Here is a 20,691-nt window from a genome sequence, read left to right on the forward strand (position 1 = left end):
TACAGACACCTCTGTGGGATAAACTTCTAGATATGAAGCTGGTAAAAAGGTGTTTATACAGAAGTTTTGGTAGCCGGTGCTCAGTTGCCCTTTACCAATGTTGACTTACTTCTTTTTCCACTGGCTTTCTCACATCCTAACACATCAGTAATATTCTGGGCTTTTTTTTTTTTCTTTCAATTTGATGGGAGATAAAAATGCAACTTGTCTCCATTTGCATATTCATGATTTCTGTTAAGAAATCCTCACCATTTGAACTATTCTCCCACACATAAGAAGCCTTCCTTTTGGATGTTTTAAAAAGTTTTCTTGATAATGGTTTTGAGTAATCTTTGGTGCATCTGGAAATGGCTTTTTGGGTTTATACTGTTTAAAGTCGTTGAGGTTTTAGAATCTGTGGCTTCATATCTTTTGTCAAATTTGAGACCCTTTTAGTCACAACTGTCCAGGTATCATTTATTCTCCTACCCACTTCCTTCCTTTCCTGAGACCCCAGTGACATGTTAGAGATACTGGTACCATCCCTCTGACCCCTCAGGATCTCTTTCTCCACCCTTTCCTCTCTCTTATTTACATGGACAACTTTTATTGGTCTATTGAGGGGGTTGTATGATTTCAGTTCTATTTTTGGTTCCAAAATTCACATTTGGATCTTCTTTATAGTTTCTATTTCTCTGTTGAGGCAGTCCACCTTTCTACTCATTTCAAAATATTCTCCCTTCTTGGAATATTGTATAAAAGCTTTAAAGTCTTTATCATAAATTTCAGAATCTGTAGCTCCTTTGCACTCCTGGGTTGGCTTGTGCGAGTTGAGACATGATGGTCACACACACACTGAGGGATGAAGACAAAACAAAGTATCTCTTACAAATGCCTACATCTTTGAAATATGCCTACATCTTTGAAATACCGATTTTCTTTCTATTGGGGCTGTGGGTGCACACGTGCACATGCAGAGGTCGGAGAACCATCCGTGGCCTTGGTTCTTTCCTTCCTCTTTATTAAGGTGCAGGGGCTCACACTCAGGTCATCAGGCTTTCAAAGCAAGCACTTTACCTACTCAACTGTCTTGAATTGAGGTTGCAGATGCAATTAGGGTTGTTTATGTGCTGGTTTTAAGTTACGCTGTATTTATTTACACACATTCTCTCTCTCTCTCTCTCTCTCTCTCTCTCTCTCTCTCTCTCTCTCTCTCTCTCTCTGTGTGTGTGTGTGTGTGTGTGTGTGTGTGTGTGTGTGTGTACGTACACATGGGCACCCATGTGGGCCACAGCACATATGTGGAGGTCAGAGGACAATTTGTGGAAGTCAGTTCTCTCCTTGCACCGCGTGGATCCCAGTGACGGAAGTCAGGGTGTCAGGCTCCGTGGCAAGCACCTTTACCCACAGAGCCATCTTGCCAACACGCCACCAGCATTTCCAAATCAGAGTGCGTTCCTTGGCTGTGGGTAGAAAGGGACGTGACACTGTAAGGGGCAGAGGAATATTGCATTGCTGGTTTTGAATATGGAAGAGGGGGTTCCTGAGGGGAGGAATGTGGGGTATCCCTAGAAGCCAAACAGATTCTCCTGAGAGCCTCCAGCAGGAGCCAGCTCCACCAGCACACAGCCTCTTGCTGGTAAAGCTGCTTTTGGATGTTTGACCTATAGATTCCAAAAACAAGGTAAGCTGTAGCCTGGCACAGTGGCACCCGCCTATCACGCTAGCACCTCAGTGGTGGAGGGCCATTTGCGTCAGGAGTTGGAGACCAGCCTGGGCAGTGCAGCAACCCCCCACTCTAAAAAGATAAAAGAGTGTCTTTTAAACCCATGCTTGTGGTCATTTGTCCCACGATCCGAATCATTTTGGATTGTGTTTTTCCTCAACATTGGACTATTGTGGTGAGACGCTGGCTTCGGGCTGCATCTTCTGGGTTGGTGTTTTGGTTGTAAGCGGTAATCACTCCGCACAGATCTGGAAATTCTGCCAGCCTTCTGCTTCCATACACTGGCACTTCACCATCGGACTTGCTCCCTGTCTTTGCAGCTCTTTGGACCGTTCTGGTGTGTGTGCAGTCTGGGACCTGGGAAGGGTTCTGTTTCTCCTAAGTCCCTTTCTCACAGGCTTCAGTGTGCTGAGATCGCATCTCCCGAGCAGGACTGGGTTGGGATGGAGAGGTGGGGGGCATTCATTCCCCTTTCTGTGTTCCTCTTAGCCTTGTGCGCTTCTCGGCTGCTCCTCCTTCCTACCCTGTGGGAAGGGAATGTGTTTACCTTCTGCACCACATGCTTGTGAATGTGGCCACAGCAGTGGGAGAACAGAGAGGGGCATCCTCATCCTCATGGGACCACCCATCTCCATCAGAGAAGGAATGTTCCTGCCATGGCTAGGGGGTGACTCAAGGTTGCCATATGAAATAGTGGAGAAGAGAGAGAGGGGGGAGAGAGAGAGAGAGAGAGAGAGAGAGAGAGAGAGAGAGAGAGAGAGAGAGAGAGAGAGAAAGGAAGGAAGGGAGAAAGGAAGAAAGAAAGGAAGGAAGGAAGGAAGGAAGGAAGGAAGGAAGGAAGGAAGGAAGAAAGAGAGAAACCCATTATGGGGCTGCAGACACAATTCAGTTAATAGAGTGTAGCCTATTGTACATAAAGCCCCGGGTTCCATCCCCAGCACAACATAAAACTAGACATGACAATGTGTGCACTCTGGAGATGGAGGAAAAGACCAGAAGTTCAAGTTCATCCTCAGCTACATATTGAGTTCAAGGCCTGCCTAGTCTACACGAGACACTGTCTCAACAAACATGAACACACTAAAAACATATTCTGGACTACCCCCTCCACTGTCCTGGTATATACTGTGCTCTTAGTGAGAACTGGGGGGCTCTCTATCCACACCTGATCCTCATTTTCAAATTTATAGTTGGGGATAGGAATGAGGGACAGACAAACAGGACACTTGTGACTAGTCAAGCGACATCGAGAACTCTGGTCTTCTTCTACAACCCACCCACCGCCACCACTCATTTTGGCGGTCCCCACACGTGTTCTGGTGGGATTCTGTCACTTCCCTCAGTGGAAGAGAGCAGTCAGATGCATTTTCTCTGGTATCTGGAACTGGTAACTCAGGCTCTCCCCTGGGCAGCTGCTGACTGATGATTTCCTGTTCAGGTTTGTCTCTCCAGGGCTGCCTGGCCCACCTTGTTCCTGGACGCCTTGAGCAGGAAAAGGCCACAGTCCAGCATAAATCAATCATGCTGGAGCAGTGCCCTTCGCGAGAGTCACGTGCCCACCCTTGCCTACCGTGGGACCTTTATTGGAAGAGCAGCATAAAGGTCAAACCCTGTCAAGATGTTCCTGCATAAAGACATGAAGAGAGGCTGTTTATGGCAGTGTTTCGGAACAGCAAAAGGACCCTGCTCTTCCCTGCGAGGGAGAACCATGGCAGCCCTTAGCATCCAAGCAGGTACCCTACCGTAAATTCTTGCCATGCTGCCTTAGGTTGAAATGCTTCTCCTTTTTGGGGAACACATGAGAACCTTTAGATGGTGTGGCTAGGAGAACGGCCTTTTTCTCAGGCACGAGGTCCTCTTCCTCATGGAATAAATGTGCCCAGCTTTGGGAAAGGCTTCTTAGACGAGGCTTCTTATTGCCACCCAGGGAAGATCCCAATCCCTGCTTGAGTTCAAAGCTCACTGCGCCTACGCTGAGGGAGACTCCCGGTCTTCCTCTGGATGCATTTCATTTCCTCTTCCCCATTGCTCCCTACAGTTGTTCAGTCCTCCACCGCCAGCGCTCCACTCTCTTGGCTTTCAACCTCTTTGCTTGGGATGGTTCTGTGGCGAGAAAATCTCTCCAAACTCCTGTTAGCAAGAGTGATACTTTTTTAACTAAGAGCCACTGATTCCCATCGGACAGGAAAAGGTGGGGTCAGGATATGCTGGGGGTGGTGATCATGCCGCAGAAGCCTTCCTCCCCCAGTCGTCACGTGGTTCGGGGCCTGGACATCATGGTCCTTATGAATCAGCTGTCGATTCTGAAGTGGGGCAGACCTTCTGCATTTCCCAGATACTTGTGGGAGAGCATGATGCTACCTGGAAAGCCGCCTCTGAGATGGAGATTAGCAGGCACACATGTGATGGGAAGAGCTTGTGAGGATCAGTGAGATGTTACAGCAGTGGGTATTGGAGACAAGGAAGCTTGGCCAAGGTGTGGTCTCTGCAGGGACATTAGTCTAGAGTTGCCTAGAGTCTAGGTGAGGGAGGCCAGGCATCTGTCAACCAGCTCTAACAGTCACTGGCCACAAGCTGCCCAGCAAGGTTATAGGACCTTGAGCAGGTGATACCTGGAGCCAACATGCCTCCTGTCCAAGGCGACAATGGAGACTCTCTGGCCCTGGAGGAACAACTGTTGTGTACCACTGTGAAGGCACCCGTGGAGATCCCTGACTAGCTGCTCTCCGGTAGATGTACCAGCTTGCAGCCCTCCTCTTCACCTTCCTGCTCAGAAGGGACCCTCGTAGCCCCTTCCCACTGTCTTGGCCTGGCTGTCAGCTATTGTCGCCTCGAGATTCTCAATGCACCACGAAGGGTTTTAAGGCTAGCATTTCAGGATAGACGAGGTTCCAGCTATATTCCCTCATAGATTCCTGCCGCATCAGAGACTCCAGTGCCAAGAGAAAAACCCCACCCAAGCTCGAGGCTAGAACTGAAGTCTGGAAAGAGAAGGTTGTCTTTCTTTCAGGGGACAAAGGCTTTGACACTCATTTATGGGCACTGCCTTAAAAGGGGGGAAAAACCCTTAAGGAACAGAAAAGCTGAGTTATAAAGGAGTAAAACCAGGAAGCACCTAGGACAAGCTGTTTAGTAATCTAAACATGTTGTGTAGTGAGAACTTTAAGCTCTGCTAGATTCGGTTTTCACTCCAGAAGGCCTTCACACTTCAGTAAAAACAACGGCTTATTAGACTGGTTCACGTGCTTGAAGACTGCTGGGGAAGGGGCTGGAGATTCTGGGAAATGAGGAGAAAGGGGCAGGAATTCCCGAGACTTGGCATCTGTTGCCGTTTTCCCATTGAAATGTTCTAGACTCCTGGGCTGGGGTTGTTGCGTGATGGGAGAACACTTGCCTAGCTTGTAAAAAAATTCATACAGCGGTGGCCGTGTTACCCAAGAAAAGCTTCAGGAAGAAGCAGCCAGTGGGGTTGTTAGACAGTGGCCTGGATGTTCCCTGGGCGATGTCACCGTGGAACTGTGGGGCTGCAGCACCAACCATCACTGCTTCTGGACATCACACTTCCTGGGCCACGCTGAATGGCGGCTGGCGCTCAGGGAACAGACATCCCTGTGTGAGGTAGAGCCTTGCACCTGCAGCATTGGGAAGCCCAGTAGTGCTCAGGCATGTGAACTGAGGCTTCCGAAGGGTGCGGGGCGTGGAGAAAAACTGTGACAGCACTGACCTCAGGCTGGGGTGTTGGACAAAAGCAAGCATGGGAATGTAAGGCCACAGGTGCACCACAATGGGGCAGAGACCTGAGAGGAGGCACCGTGCTGCTGCTGGACTGAGGTATATGCCAAATATGATCAGGGACAGAGGAGTAAAGCCCTGAGATTAACAATCTAATGCACAAGCTGAAGAAAGTACAGGGAACAAAGACACCAAATGCAGTTTTGCTGCTCACTCGAGGGGCCCGGAGAACCAAGGGCATTGACGATTGCCATAATGTTTCCTCCAGCTCCACGCCACGCCAGAATTTTCCATATGGTCTGTGTTCAGATATAAGGTTGAAAATGGTATCAGACGTCCCTAGAAAGGACTGTGTGGAACTGCATGGGGCGACCTGCACAGGGCATTTTATACGGCTGGCTGGCTGGAGTCAGCTCACGTAGATTCTGAAGAGATGTCTCTGCACGTAGTCTCTCCTCGACCCTGTGCTAGAAGGTTCTGATAGCTTCATGCACTGGACAGAGACCTGTCCTGATAAAGGTCCCCAGAAACTGCACAGCACCAACCAAGTGATGCATTCCACCCAATGGGAAGAACCCTATCCCAGAGGATGAACTAGGCCAAGCCCCTGACTCACCACAGGAATGTAGATGTTGTGTGGCAGTTTCCTCTGAGACGGAACCGTCTGCCTCCAAGGGGAGTTTGTTAAGATGTGGGATGTCCTAAGGGGAAGTGAAACATTTCATCCTGCAGGGAAAGCTCCCCAAGCTCAGGGAATGAACAACTTCATAACTTTAGGAAGTCCTGAAACTGACCAGATACACTGGGTCCCTCCTTTCCCAAACACATGTAAGTTGAAGGGACTGCTGAGAGACACTCTCAGACACTCTCGGCTGTGCTGGCTAGAAGAAGACTTCCAACCAAGCTGCCAGAAAAGAAAAAAAAGAAAAAGGGAAAAAAGTAACACATAGGAGAGTGACTCAGAAAGGACACTCTCCAACCTGCTGAGCCGCCCGCAGGCTGTGCAGTGTGCTCCAGGTTCCAGCTTTGTGAGCTGTCACCATGCTAGGGTGGGCTTTGGCGATGCAGCTGTCTTGGAGTAGTTTCCGCTCCTGTAAGTGACCCTCCCCCATACTCCTGTAAGTGACCCCTCACTCATGCTCCTGTAAGTAACCCCTCCCCCATACTCCTGTAAGTGACCCCTCACTCATGCTCCTGTAAGTAACCCCTCCCCCATACTCCTGTAAGTGACCCTCCCCCATACTCCTGTAAGTGACCCCTCACTCATGCTCCTGTAAGTAACCCCTCCCCCATACTCCTGTAAGTGACCCCTCCCCCATACTCCTGTAAGTAACCCTCCCCCATACTCCTGTAAGTAACCCCTCCTCCATACTCCTCTAAGTAACCCCTCCCCCATACTCCTGTAAGTAACCCCTCATCCATACTCCTCTAAGTAACCCCTCATCCATACTCCTCTAAGTAACCCCTCATCCATACTCCTCTAAGTAACCCCTCCCCCATACTCCGGTAAGTAACCCCTCATCCATACTCCTCTAAGTAACCCCTCATCTATACTCCTCTAAGTAACCCCTCCCCCATACTCCTGTAAGTAACCCCTCATCCATACTCCTCTAAGTAACCCCTCATCCATACTCCTCTAAGTAACCCCTCCCCCATACTCCTGTAAGTAACCCCTCATCCATACTCCTCTAAGTAACCCCTCATCCATACTCCTCTAAGTAACTCCTCATCCATACTCCTCTAAGTAACCCCTCCCCCATACTCCTGTAAGTAACCCCTCACCCATACTCCTGTAAGTAACCCCTCATCCATACTCCTCTAAGTAACCCCTCCCCCATACTCCTGTAAGTAACCCCTCATCCATACTCCTCTAAGTAACCCCTCATCCATACTCCTCTAAGTAACCCCTCTCCCATACTCCTGTAAGTAACCCCTCACCCATACTCCTCTAAGTAACCCCTCATCCATACTCCTCTAAGTAACCCCTCCCCCATACTCCTGTAAGTAACCCCTCACCCATACTCCTGTAAGTAACCCCTCACCCATACTCCTCTAAGTAATCCCTCATCCATACTCCTCTAAGTAACCCCTCATCCATACTCCTCTAAGTAACCCCTCCCCCATACTCCGGTAAGTAACCCCTCACCCATACTCCTCTAAGTAACCCCTCACCCATACTCCTCTAAGTAACCCCTCATCCATATCCCTGTAAAGAACCCCACTAAAACTCATTAGCTCACCAAGTTGTACTCGGGTAGTGTCCTTACTTAGTCTGTTATCAATTCCCTTCCCTAGGGTGAGTAGACAGTTTATTCATGTCTCTCAAGAAATAATGTCATATAATAGTGTACAGTTGAGGAGAGACATTCTGACCAAAAAGGAGAGTGTGTAGGGCTGAGAGAAATACAGATATGTTAGTTCTGTGACAAATACCTCTCCTGTAGGAAGGCCTTACATTACCCCCACTCTCTCCATCCCTGGATGGCTTCAGGCTACTTTCTGGTCTGTTGGTACCTAGAGGGAAGGGGAAAGGTGTCAAATGTACCAGGAAGCTACTGGCTACTATATGCTAATACATTTAGGTGGTCATAATATTCTACTGGAATGCATGTGTTTGCAGTATCCTAATGCCTCCCTTCTACCTGTCATCCATCTATCAGAATTGCTTTCACTGTTATGATGGCCGACTGTGGGCATGCCTGTGGGGGCATTTTCTTGATTGCTAATGGATATGAGAGGGCCCAGAGCCCACCGTGGGTGGCGCCATCTTTAGGTAGATGGGCCTGAACTGTGCAAGAATGCTATCGGAGGGAAGCCAGGCTGTAAGGGAGTAAGCCTGTAAGCAGCAGTCTTCTGTTGGGTTCTGCTTCAGGATCTGGCCCTGAGCTCCTGCCTTGGCTTCTGGGCACTATGGACTATAAACAGTAAGTTAAAATAAACCCTCTCCTTCCCAAGTTGCTTTGGTTGTGTTTATCCCAGCAACAGAAGGCAAACTAGAATATGCATATGAATCATTTTCAACTCATATGTATGTATACACACACACACACACACACACACACACACACACACACACACACACACACCCTTGTGATTTGCTGAATTGCTCAGAATCCTATACAGGAAGGCCAGGCCTCAGGGCCACCAGGTGTAGGCTACTCGTTATCTGCAGCGCTCTGAACAAAGCATACAAGAACAGTCTGGTGTATGAAAGATCCTGGCTGTCTAGTTTCTTACGGGAAAGCCAGAGAGTAATGGTGTGCTTTACTCAGGGCTAGGGACTTTTTAAAGCCCAGTTCTTTCTGATAGAGAAACCTAGCTTTTTCATGGTTCTTATCCTTCTGTGTACATGTAAATCTCCAAGGAATCCTAGAAAATGCCCCTGACTGTGATCCCAGCCAGCACCAATCTCCTGAGACTCCCTGCAAGTACAGGTGGCCTTGGACTTCTGAGTCTCTTAGCAATTCTCTCATCCACAAAGCTGAAATCCAGCAAGTTCACCATACTGCCTCCCTCGCACCCGGGACAAGCCCTCGGCTCTGGTCTTCTGCTCGCTGTCTCTGGCTTTGCAGGAATAACCTAACCCTCCTTGATGTCACAAAAGTCACAACAGAGACCTTTGAAAACTTAGGGAGACTCATATGGCAAATGCATGCAGGACATAGGCCAGGCAGGCTTCAGTGGTGGCCGCACCCAAAGGATTCTGATGTTCCCGTTAAAGCGCAGCATGAATGGAACAGCGGAGAGCAGAGAGCCATTAACTTACCGCTTTGTGATTGTTTTCTGTGATCCCAGCCAAGGGGTCGGGAGCTGTAGATGTGGGGCTCACTGTGTTCCTGCAGACTGCCTGCTTTAAGATGGGGAGAAAATTTCTCTCCTCACCTGAACCACCTTTTCCTTATTTGTAATGTGTGTGTTTGCATGTTTGTGTGTATGTGTATGTGTGTGTGCATGTGTGTGTATGCGTGCATGTGTGCATGTGTGTGTATGTGTATGTGTGTGTGCATGTGTATGTGTGTGCATGTGTGTGCATCTGTGTGTATGTGTGTGTGCATGTGTGTGTATGCATGTGTGTATGCATGTGTATGTGCACGTGTGTGTATGTGCATGTGTGTATGTGTATGTGTGTGTGCATGTGTGTGCATGTGTATGTGTGTGAGCATGTGTGTGCATGTGTGTGTGCACATGTGCATGTGTGTGTATGCGTGCATGTGTGCGTGTGTGTGTGTGTGTGTGTGTGTGTATGTGTGTGTGCATGTGTATGTGTGTGAGCATGTGTGTGTGCATGTGTGTGCGTGTGCATGTGTGTGTATGTGTGTGTGCATGTGTGTATGCATGTGTGTATGCATGTGTATGTGCATGTGTGTGTGCATGCATGCATGCATGTGTGCATGCGTGTGTGAGTGTGTGTGTGTGTGTGTGTGTGTGTGTGCTTGTATGAAAATTGCATTTCTTTAGTTACTCTGTGGTTGTGATGCTGCTCCTGTCTCCAAACCACCAAGAAGGTGGCTGTGCCATTTAATCAGGGTTTATTTTACATATATTTTTATCTCTTTATAAAAGAAAAAGCTATGAACCCAGAAAAGTTTATTTCTCTCCTAAAACTATTAAATTAAACTAAAATGTTAAATCTCTCCCAAAAATAAAAATAAAAAAAGTCCCCCTCCTCTCTCCCCATTTCAAGCAAAGCGAGGCAATTTAGAGAGTCTAATGCTAGGCTTGGATGTTAATTACAGGTTCCTTGGTGACATTCGTGACCTTGACTTTTAGTCATTCTGAAGTGTTGAGTGTGGAACCTTAAGTGGGTTGTTGATACAATATGCTTAGAAACAGGGCAGGCCTCTCTCTTTCCCAAAGCAGAACACATTAATTTGTTTTTGGTGTGAGGACTGAGGATGCATTCATTCTGCAGAAGATTAATTTAGACCAGTGGTATAATTGGACAACGCCGGCATTATTTCTGCTTGCTGACAGTGAATGCGAGAGGGCATTCGCAAGCAGGACTCAACCAAGCTCTTGTTGGTTTGACGTTTATATAATGAAGGTTCAAGAGACCGTCCAGTAGCCCAGTCCTGGGACTGGAGCTACTGGTTTACCTAAACAATCACTTCAGCCTTGGCCTAGAGGCCTCCTCAGGCACCAGGACAAGTACTGGTCAAGTTATTGGCCATCCTGGTCTCCTCTGACCGAGCTTCTTTAATCAAGCCTATGTGTGTGTGTGGGGGGGGGGGGGCAGAGCACACACTCAGTGGTGTTGGTCAACTCAGTGTATTCAATTGAGCTTGGAGGCGTGAGGAGGCCCGGGGCTGTCCTGGAGGAGACCTGGGAAGTGGCAGGAGATGCCGAGCTCTGAAGGGCACTAGGCCTGCCCACTACTCATGTCGCCTGGGAGACTAGATTTTTCTCCCCCAAGTCCCTGTGTAGATTTTCTGTGAGAAAATGTCATACAGCAGCAAATAAGGTAAAGAAGGGTTCCAACCTCAGTGGTGTTGACTCTTATCTCATCCAAACTGTAAGAACTGAACCAGCGCCTGTCCGTTCCCAAGGAGAGTTGCTCTGTCCCACTTGGAGAGTGGTGGTAGGAAGGTGACATAAGGAAGGGCCCCCTGGCTCACGTGGTGGTGTTCGTCTTTAAACCCAGCACTTGGGGGCAGAGGCAGGGGAGTCTCTGCGAATTCAAGGCCAGCCTGGTCTACATATCAAGTTCTAGGCCAGGGCAACACACATAGTGAGACCTTGCCTCGAAAACAAACAAACCAAAACAAAATCTCAAAAAGAAAGAAAGGAAGTCCCTCCTTTCTCCATGGCCCTGGGCTTCTAATCATGCTGTTGACTGGCAGGTGGATGACCACACCCACCCAGATAACTTTAGGAGCCTAAACCACAAGCGTGGAAGGGCCAAGAGTTACTTGAGCTCCCACACCACCTTCTCCCTCTTCAAGGAGCAGGGGCCAGAGATTGCCTTTGACCTACTTCTCTCTTTTTCATGGAACGCTGCCTCGAGAAGTCGTTTCTTTAGGTTTAAAGTTAAAGCCTCAACATTCCAAGTGATAATTAAAACAGGGACAAATTCATCTAGAAAGTTCCAGGACTCAGCCCGTGAGAATAGCATGTTCCAGCCCCAGGTGCTTAGGACCCTGGATTCCATGGCTGCAGGCAGGCCCAGGTGTTTCCCAGCAGCTGCACACACCGCTTCCGACTGGAGGAGGACCTTTTGCTCTGTTGTGTTCTGTGTCAGCAGTCAGGCAGCCTTAGATATGCTCCCTGCTTCTTGGCCGTCCCCTCCAGTAGTCATAAAGATCTGCCACGAGATGAGATTTCCATCCGTACACTGTGTTTCCATTCCATCTGATTGAACATTTCCTGGGCTTGCCAAGCCTGGGACAAGCCTGTCGGTGCCCCAGAAGTCGCCTTTCTGAACCTCCAGCCCTGACCTCAGTGAAATCAGGATGGGGGCTATTTCTCCCACGTGGAAAGCCCTAGCATTTCTTCTTCCTGAGAAAACCCTCTGAAGGTAATCAAGGCCCTGAAATAGGTGCCTTGCCTTTTACAAAATATGTTTTCTGGATGGTTAAGACACGATCCTCAGTATGAACACATGCTAAAAAAGTCATCTTTTCCTGGAGGAGAAAAGGAAAATAGAAATTGCCTTCTAATTTACCTGCAGTTCAGATCTTTGCAAACGCTGAATCTCCAGACCATTTTCCAAACGGGGAAACCCTGAGATGGTCTCCGATGTGACTTTTCTCCATCCCTGTGGACTAACTCCCACACTGTTCCTCTTTTGTCCTGCTCCACATAGAGATGTGCAGGCTCTCTTTATATTTCTGTACTCCATCATCCCAGCCTCCTCTGGGCCATGCCTTTGAGCTTTGAGCTGTTCCCTAGTGGGCCAGATTATTCAGAAGCCTGTGGCAGGAAAGGTGAGGGCTCAGGGCTGCCTGGTGCAGGTCCCTGCCTGCCTGTGGAGGGTTGGCTGAGCCCCAGATGGTAGGTCTGGCAGTATGAAATAAGATCCACGTTGGTGTCTTGTTTATCTGAAGGAAGAGAACGGTGGGCTGCATTTATTTTTATGATGACTCACGGGTCAGCATCTTCCTCTTTGTGGAAGATTTCTGAGCTATGGCGAATCCAACCATCTCACTCATGAAAAAAACTGCTTGGAGAAGAAACTCTTCCTCCACTTCCTTCTCCAGAGACAGTTGAGGAATGAGGAGGGCAGTACTGGGGTGGTGTTCACCCCCTAGCCTTATCAGTCAGGACATTTGCTGGCAACACCCGGTGGCCTGTTGGCGCTGTTTGCTCACACGGCTCCTGTCAGTCAAGCGCTGGGCTGGATAGGTACCTGTTGCTTCTATTGGCCAAGGCTGGCCCTGACCATCACGGACTCCAGAATTGGCTTGTGTGTAGCTGCTGTGGGAAGAGGAAGTAAAGGCCGGGCCCACTGCAGCTCCACTGGAGATTCTTCTTAAATGTTGTTCTCCAGAGTTCTGTCTTCAGGGCTTCCCTCACATCATCCCTCCCTGAGATGCTTCACCCAGTCCTGTGAGTACAATTGGTGTTACATAAACCTCTGTGCTAAGGTCTGCTAGATTTATGTTGCCAGATCTCTCCAGTTCATTAGAGTCATCTATCTACCTACCCCTTGATGTCCCTTTGTGGATAGGTCATAGAGACCCCAAGTATAGCAGATTTATATTCTAACTCATCGTCTTTCCCAACGGCTTGTGGTTCTGAGACACTTCTGTGGGTTGCATATTATCACATCCGCATAAGCTTGGGCATCAGCCGAGAGTCCTCCTTCTGCCCGTGTCCTTACTGCCTGTTACTGACCTGCTTTAAAATCTCCAGTGGTTTCCCATCTCTTTCAAAACAGCACTGAAACCCTCAGTTGTCACACACAGGCCCTTCTTATGCAGCCCCTGCATGTGTACCTGTCACTCACATCCACTTTAGGCAAGTGCAATGTTTCTGGAGGCTTTCTGAGCCAGCCATGTGTTTTGTACACTCGGCCATTACACACTAGTTTATTATTGTTGTTGTTTTAAATTCTATTTTTTTGTGTGGGGATGTTGCCTGCATTCTTGTCTGTGCACCGTGTGCATGGCTGGTGTCCACAGAGGTCAGAAGAGGGCATCAGATCCCCTGGAGCTAGAGCTATCGATTGTTTTGAGATGCTGTGTGGGTGCTGGGAATTGAACTCGGGTCCTCTGGAAGAGCAGCCAGTGCTCTTAACCGCGGAGCCATCTGTTTTTCGTTCCGGGAGCATGCTCTGCTTCCTTCCTCTCCACCGCTTTCCCATTGCTTCCAGACTGTTCTGATGTCATTTCTTCCTGCTCACAACAACACACCCCGAGGGCAGCTATCAAATCTCTGTTAGGGACTTCACACTTTGCTACACTGTCTTCTCATCTTTGTTTCCTAATCTGCTCAAGCATCCTGTAAAGCGACTGACTCGTGTTATCCCAGAAAACCTAGCAGCTTGTTAACATGGGATGTCCAGGCCCATGCCCTGGCCCATCAAACCAGAATCCCGGTGGATGGGTGGGTCCAGCAGTCTGTGTTTTGATGGTTTCTCCAAGTGATTCTGGAATACAGGAAGTCTGAGGAGCCCTCTACGACAGAGCTTGGAGAGACTGCACAGGTTGTGACTAAGGGCAGAGCTGGAGGCCTCGGCCCAGAAGAAAGCCCATCCTCTCGAGTGCTTGGAAACCAGCTCAGTGTTTCCCGGAGACAGTAAGATGCTGTCCTAAGGTGGACAGTGGCTGGAGAGTTGACCTTGGAAGGCCGTGTAGACACAGACACATGCATAGCTATGCTTTAGGGAAAGCTCCTGGAAGCCCACAGCCACACACCCAGTAGGATTTTGTTTGGCAAACAACGGAGTCTCTTTAAAGCAGGATTCTTTCTCTCTTTTTTAATTTTTGTTTTATTTATTCATTTATTTAATTTTGGCTTTTTTTTTTTTTCCGAGATAGGGTTTCTCTGTGTAGCTTTGGAGACTGTTCTAGAACTCACAGAGATCCACCTGCCTCTGCTTCCCAAGTGCTGGGATTAAAGGTGTGCACCACCACCGCCCGGCTAAAGCAGGGTTCTCAACCTGTGGGTTACGACCATAGCATTAGGAAGGTTGGGAATTACTGCTTTAAAGGGTCATGGGGCCAAGGGGAATGAGACTGTGGGAGATTGTCCCAAGTGTGTATTTTTATGTCATCCCTCAGATTTTTCTCCTGAGCCAACAAGTGTCTAAACTCCCTAACTTTCAACTAGAGAGATGTCTCACTAGAACTTGGGGTGGTGGCTCCCCAGTGCTTAGCCAGCACTTAGCTTTCTGTAGCGGTTTCCTCAAATTCAGTCTTTTAATTTCAAGGACACCCGTGTTTCTCTCAAGGCGACGTTCCCGGTCAATGAGGACCATTGCAAGTGCAGCAATCCTTGGCTGCAGAAGATGACTCAGTCTGGGCCAGTGAGAGGGCTCAGTGGGGACCGCTACTTGCTGCCAAGCCTGGTGACCTGAGTTTGCTCCCTGAGACCTACGTGGTGGAAGGAGAGGACTGACCCCCCCACAAGTTGTCCTCTGAACGCCACATGCCTTGCACGGTGACAAGTGTGCCCTTTCCATGTACACACACACACACACACACACACACACACACACACACAAATAGATAAATACATAAATAAGAAATACAATTCTCTTTTAGAAGGTAGCTTCTTTTACCAGGCTGGTGGCAAAGTTTGGTGATAGAGCGCTTCCTTGGTGTACAGGAATGCCCTGGGTTTTATCCCTACAGCACCAGGGTGGGTGAGGGGGGTGATGACTTCATATTGGTCAACGCAGAGCAGTGACTCTGGTCATGACCAAGAAGTAAGTGACAGGAATGTAGCAGGAATCTTAGAGTCTTATTAATAAAATCAAACCTGAGGCCAGGTATTGGGGTGAACGCTGGAAGATCAGAGAAGCAGAACAAGCCACAGCTACCTCACCTTGCCAATCCCTCTGCTGATCCTGTTTCCTCAGACTGGAAGCCTCTGAGTCCTCATCCAAACAGATCTCAGCTGAACTGTGCTACTCAAAAGCCTAAAAGCTTAACCAGCCAAAAGCTTCTAGTTCCTGGTTTCACGCCTTATATACCTTTCCGCTTTCTGCCATCACTTCCTGGGATTAAAGGCATGAGTCACCATGCCTGGCTGTTTCCAATGTGGCCTTGAACTCACAGAGATTCCAGAGGGATTTCTGCCTCTGGAATGTTAGGATTAAAGGTGTGAGTGCCACCATTTTCTAGCCTTTGTATCTAGTGGCTGTTCTGTCTCTGACCTCAGATAAGTTTATTAGGGTGCACAATATATTGGGGAACACAATACCACCACACAGGAAGGTGCTACAGAATGTCTGAGGAGCGTTAACTACCCCACTGCTATGGAAAATACTATCAACGACTGCCAAGCACCGTGTTTCAGACAAAGACACTAAAATATATAGACGGCTAGTTTGTCTCAAGTTCTGTTCTGGAGATATTAGCAGCTGTTTGCATAGCATTTGGAATGAAGTAGGAGCGATCTTCCCCACCCCCACCAGACACACACACACACACACACACACACACACACACACACACACACACACACACACTAACCTCTAACAGTTAGATTTGAGCAGAAAGTTGGTGTTTCCTTCGATCCAAATGTAAGCCACAAGTCACTGTAGTAATAGCGGTACTGGCATCTCTGGCTATGGTAAACACTGCTGATCACTTCCTGTCACATTCCAGCTAATAATATCCGGAGTTATTCCCCATACTCATCACTATGTCAATATTTTGGTACTTAGGAAGCCTGCCTTTAGACTGCATTGCTTAATGCACTCATGAAGCAGAAGGATTATGTCAGCACCAGTTCTAAATATTCAGACATTTTGACATTGTTTCAACAGTATTTTAATAAAATTTCCCCCTATAATCTTATATATTTTATTTATACCTTAAAAATTTTGTACTAAGATATTGTCCATAGGCTCTGCCAGTTGCTAAAGGGATTCATGACATAAAAAAACAAAACCAGAAACAAGCGCCCGAGGATGGCCAGGCTAGGTAGAATTCAGGCCCAGCTGCCCTGGTGCTAATACCCATTTTACTCATGACACCTGCCAACTTGGTCTGTTTTGGCCCAAGGCTAGCAGCAATTTGATGAGCATTCTGTCGGTACTCAGAGCTGTAGCCAGCCAGGGTTCCGGCCATTAGGCAAGTGGGAATGAGTCTATGCTGGTTTTAATTCAAACTCTGACTTAGTCTCTCAACTGAATCCAAATGCTTTGGCCATTTAAAATAAATCTCTGAGTCTTTTTTTTTTCTTCTCCTATTAGCTCTGATAGGGGAAACTTCAAAGTCATTATCTGAATTTCTAATATTTATTTCATGACAGTAAAACTAGTTCCCATCCAAGCACCTGAAGAGAAGCTGGGTAAATATTTCTGGGGCAGTTGCGCTGTCCAGTGAGCTAGGCAATGGGGAGGATGGAGGGGAGAGACTGAGGTTCTGATTTAGGCGGATACAATCTTAACACTGTAAGAATGTAGGCAGAGCCTATATTTGGGTAATGTGCTGAGGAGAAACCGGAGAGCAGATGGGAATTAGTTGGGGGATGGACTCCTTCTGATAGCATGGGCTGGGGAAGCCTGAGGAAGAGAAGAAACTGCCGAGACTGTCAAAGGAAAGTAGGGCATGTGGGTTTGAGGGGATGGGAGAGAGCTGTGGCCCTTGTACTAAAAGATCTGGAAGAATGGTGGTCCAGTAGGGAGACGTCATGTTCCTGGAGGAAGTAGGGGGAGATTTGTTAGGAAATGCCAAGCACAGAGATAGTACCCAGGGGACTAATGAGGCTTTCTTCCAGGGGCCAATGCAATGAGGGATAGGTTTGAATGAAATCTTCTGGCAAGGTGTGTAGGTCAACTGTTTGTCCTTGGTAATTAAGCTAATTGTAAGATAATGAGCTCTCCTCCCTCCTCCCTCCCTCCTTCCTTCCTTCTCCTTTTTAAGTTTACATATGGGAGATGGTAAAACTTAATAGTAAGAGTCTTTGGAAAGAGATCATCAGAGTTGGAATCTCATTCAACACCGCCTTTTTCCAGATGTGTGACAGAGAAAATTTCTCTGCACCTTGTTCCCATCTGTAAACCAGAAGTACAACTACCTGTCTCCCAGGCTTGAAAGAAGTCAATGAAATGATGACTACAGGCGCTCAGTGCAGGGTATGTAGTACTTAACACAATACTTGTAGCACTCAGTGCAATGTCTGCAACATTCAATATAGAGCCTATGGTACCTAACCCAGAACCTGCAGCACTCTGTTCAGGGCCTACAGCACTTAGCCCAGGGCCTGTAGTATTCATTATAGTGCTTAGCACTCAGTACAATGCCTGCAGCACTCAGCTCAGGCCTATAGTGCACAGTGCAGTGCAGTAACTATTATTTATTCATGTGTTTATTATTCATTATTCAGCCGTTATTTATTCATGATATTCTATATCATGCTTGTATTTCTCAAACCCCCATATCAAGACCCCTAAGTAATATTTCTTTGAGATTTCTGGGATCTGTAGCTTCTTTGCACCTCCAGTATTTTGTTGAATCCACTTTACAGAGAAGGCAAGCAGAACATAGTGAAGTTGAATAACAAATGGAGATCATTCTTAACCACAGGGAAAAGCCAAGGCTGTAGGTGAAATTTGCAGACTGCTTCTTTATTCCGCTACTGGGACATTAGCATCAAAGGACAATTAGGTAAGTTAAGAACAGTCTGTTCCCTAGGTCCTTAGCAGATTAGTCTTTATCTGCTGTTCTACCACATAAAACAGTTTATGAGTTTGCCTTGCAGTGGTGAAATGTCAGGCTTTGAGTACCGAGGTGACTCAGGGATGCAGACCGATTTCATTTGCTGAAGTCCGTGGAGCCCCTTGAGTTTGACAAATTGTTGTCTTTCGCAAGCAGATTTTTTCCAGATTTGGACGTTGGAGAGGAGTCTTCAGGACTGAGCAGACCAGAGTCAACTCTGAATGCAAGATTGGGTGAAATTCTTAACCATTAGGAGCCTTAGGGTGCCAACTCTAAGCCCTTAGGTCTGGGCAGAGGTCATAAAAGAGAAGGTATATGTGTGGAGACTATTCACAGAGCATGGGTTCTCTTTTCTTGCCTTGTTCTTTTCTTCCTCTCAGTTAGCTGGAGATGAAAGGCATGGCACAGCATAGGTAGAGAGGGAATTTGGAAAAGTATTTGATCGAAGTGTTAAATGCAAGTCGGTGTTCTGACTGTGGGGTGTGATTATGCATGACACATACCTGTGATCCCAGCACTCAGGAGGCTGAGGCACAGCCTGGTGAGTTAGTGGCCAACCTGTGCTGCATAGTGTGACTCTGGGACTGACAGCAGCCTCCCTGACGAGTGTGTAAATTGACCCAAACCAAGCCTACGTCACTTACACATTTAAAATGTGCCCAGGATATGTTTGTGTCAGTGAGGTTTCTCTCTCTCTGTGAGCGTGTGTGTGTGTGTGTGTGTGTGTGTGTGTGTGTATGTGCGCGCACATGCATGTGTAAGGGAATATCTAACAATAGCTAACTTCCAGACTTACATCCAAGGACCAGGAGACTGTAGACACACATGAGCCTGCATTTCAGAGGGAGCTCCAATTTCACTGGAGCAGAAAGGCCCTGGCTGGGTGGCCATGGTGACAAGGCTACTGTTGATCAATATTTAAATAGAGGCTCCTGAGCAGGTAGGCACAGAGAGGGGCACATGTTCGGGGAGGGTCGTCTGCATCTGTTTCCTGGGGCTTAGTTGCAAAGGTCTGTTAGAGACCAGGTCAGTGCACACGAGCCAGTGGTAGCCAAATGATGTGAACCCAAATGTCTTGCCTGTGCTCCACAGACTTGGAGCTAGGCGACAGTCACCATTAAATGGTCAGGCAGGGTGTTTCGCTGTGCGCAGAGACTGGTTAGAGAGACCAGGACACTGTTCACTTTACTTTCAGGGACCGGCTACTGCCAACTGCTGTTCCTTTAGTATTTCAAGTGAATTCCAACTCTCGCCCTTTCTTTGTGTGACTGAACTACTGTTCCTGTCATCACGGGCTACTGGGGCTTTTGGTGGACACCCGTAAGTAACTGGTGATAACCAGACTGCCCATCTTCCCACCCCAGACAGTCTTTTCTAAGTAACAACTTCTGTGGTGACCGGGGCATCTGAAGACCTGGATCCTCTTCTTATTTCTCCCTCTAGTCAAGTAAAACTAATAGAAGAGCAATTGAGCCTTCCTTTCTGCTTCTAAACCTGTTAAAGGGAAATTATTATCCCTGTTCCATGTACAAGTAAAAATTGGGTAGAGATAAAAAAGGACAGCTTAGGTGAGGTAGTTGAAAAACAAAGGAGGGGCCACAGAATGAAGTGGGCGGGACGACTGTGACAGCAGAGCTCTTTGCTGTGGGTGCCACTCATGCAGAATTCAGGAGCATCCAGAGGGGGCATAATAAAGTTCACCTTTGCCCTGTGGCAGAAAGGGATTTATTAAATAATTGAACACCATGAAATAATAGATGAGGGATATGTTTAACCTACTTATGAGAATGATCCGGCTTCACACACTTAAGAGCAGTCATTTGCAAATTAAAAATTCATGAGTCCCTCCTGTGCTCTCTCCAGCAAGCCCTGGAACACTCAGTTTAGCCACACCCAGCTGTGCAAATGAGAATCAAAAACTGAACTGACGCCCAGCAAATCCTACCCCACATTTTCAGCCTGGGTATCAAGTATGGCTCCGTGGTACAGCACTCACCTGGCATGTGCAAGGCCCTGGGTTCAATCCCCAGTGCCTTGAAACAAAGCAAGGTTTAGACATAGACACGGTGAGACTACTCCAACTCAGGAAGACATCTGGATTCTCATTCTATTAGACAATCAAAATCTTCACCAAAATATGGTATCTGCCATCAGTCCAGGCTGCACTGTATGTCAGCTTGGAGAAGGACTGATGTTTGCTCTCAGTCTCTCCCCGTAAGCAGCCTGGGGTGACCTATGAAAATCATTCACGACTCTTGATGTGGAAAACCCTGCAAACCCATGTAAGTCAAGAGGTTCAAATGTTTGTATTCACTTTAAGAATGTTCGTGAAACTGCTCAGGTCATCTAGAGTTTTCATATCCCAAAAGCCACATCTGAAAGATGTCACTTCAAAGATGCAATGTGGGGCTGGCTGTGGTGGCA

Source organism: Peromyscus eremicus, chromosome 6 (assembly GCF_949786415.1).
Source record: "Peromyscus eremicus chromosome 6, PerEre_H2_v1, whole genome shotgun sequence".
Classification (NCBI taxonomy): domain Eukaryota; kingdom Metazoa; phylum Chordata; class Mammalia; order Rodentia; family Cricetidae; genus Peromyscus; species Peromyscus eremicus.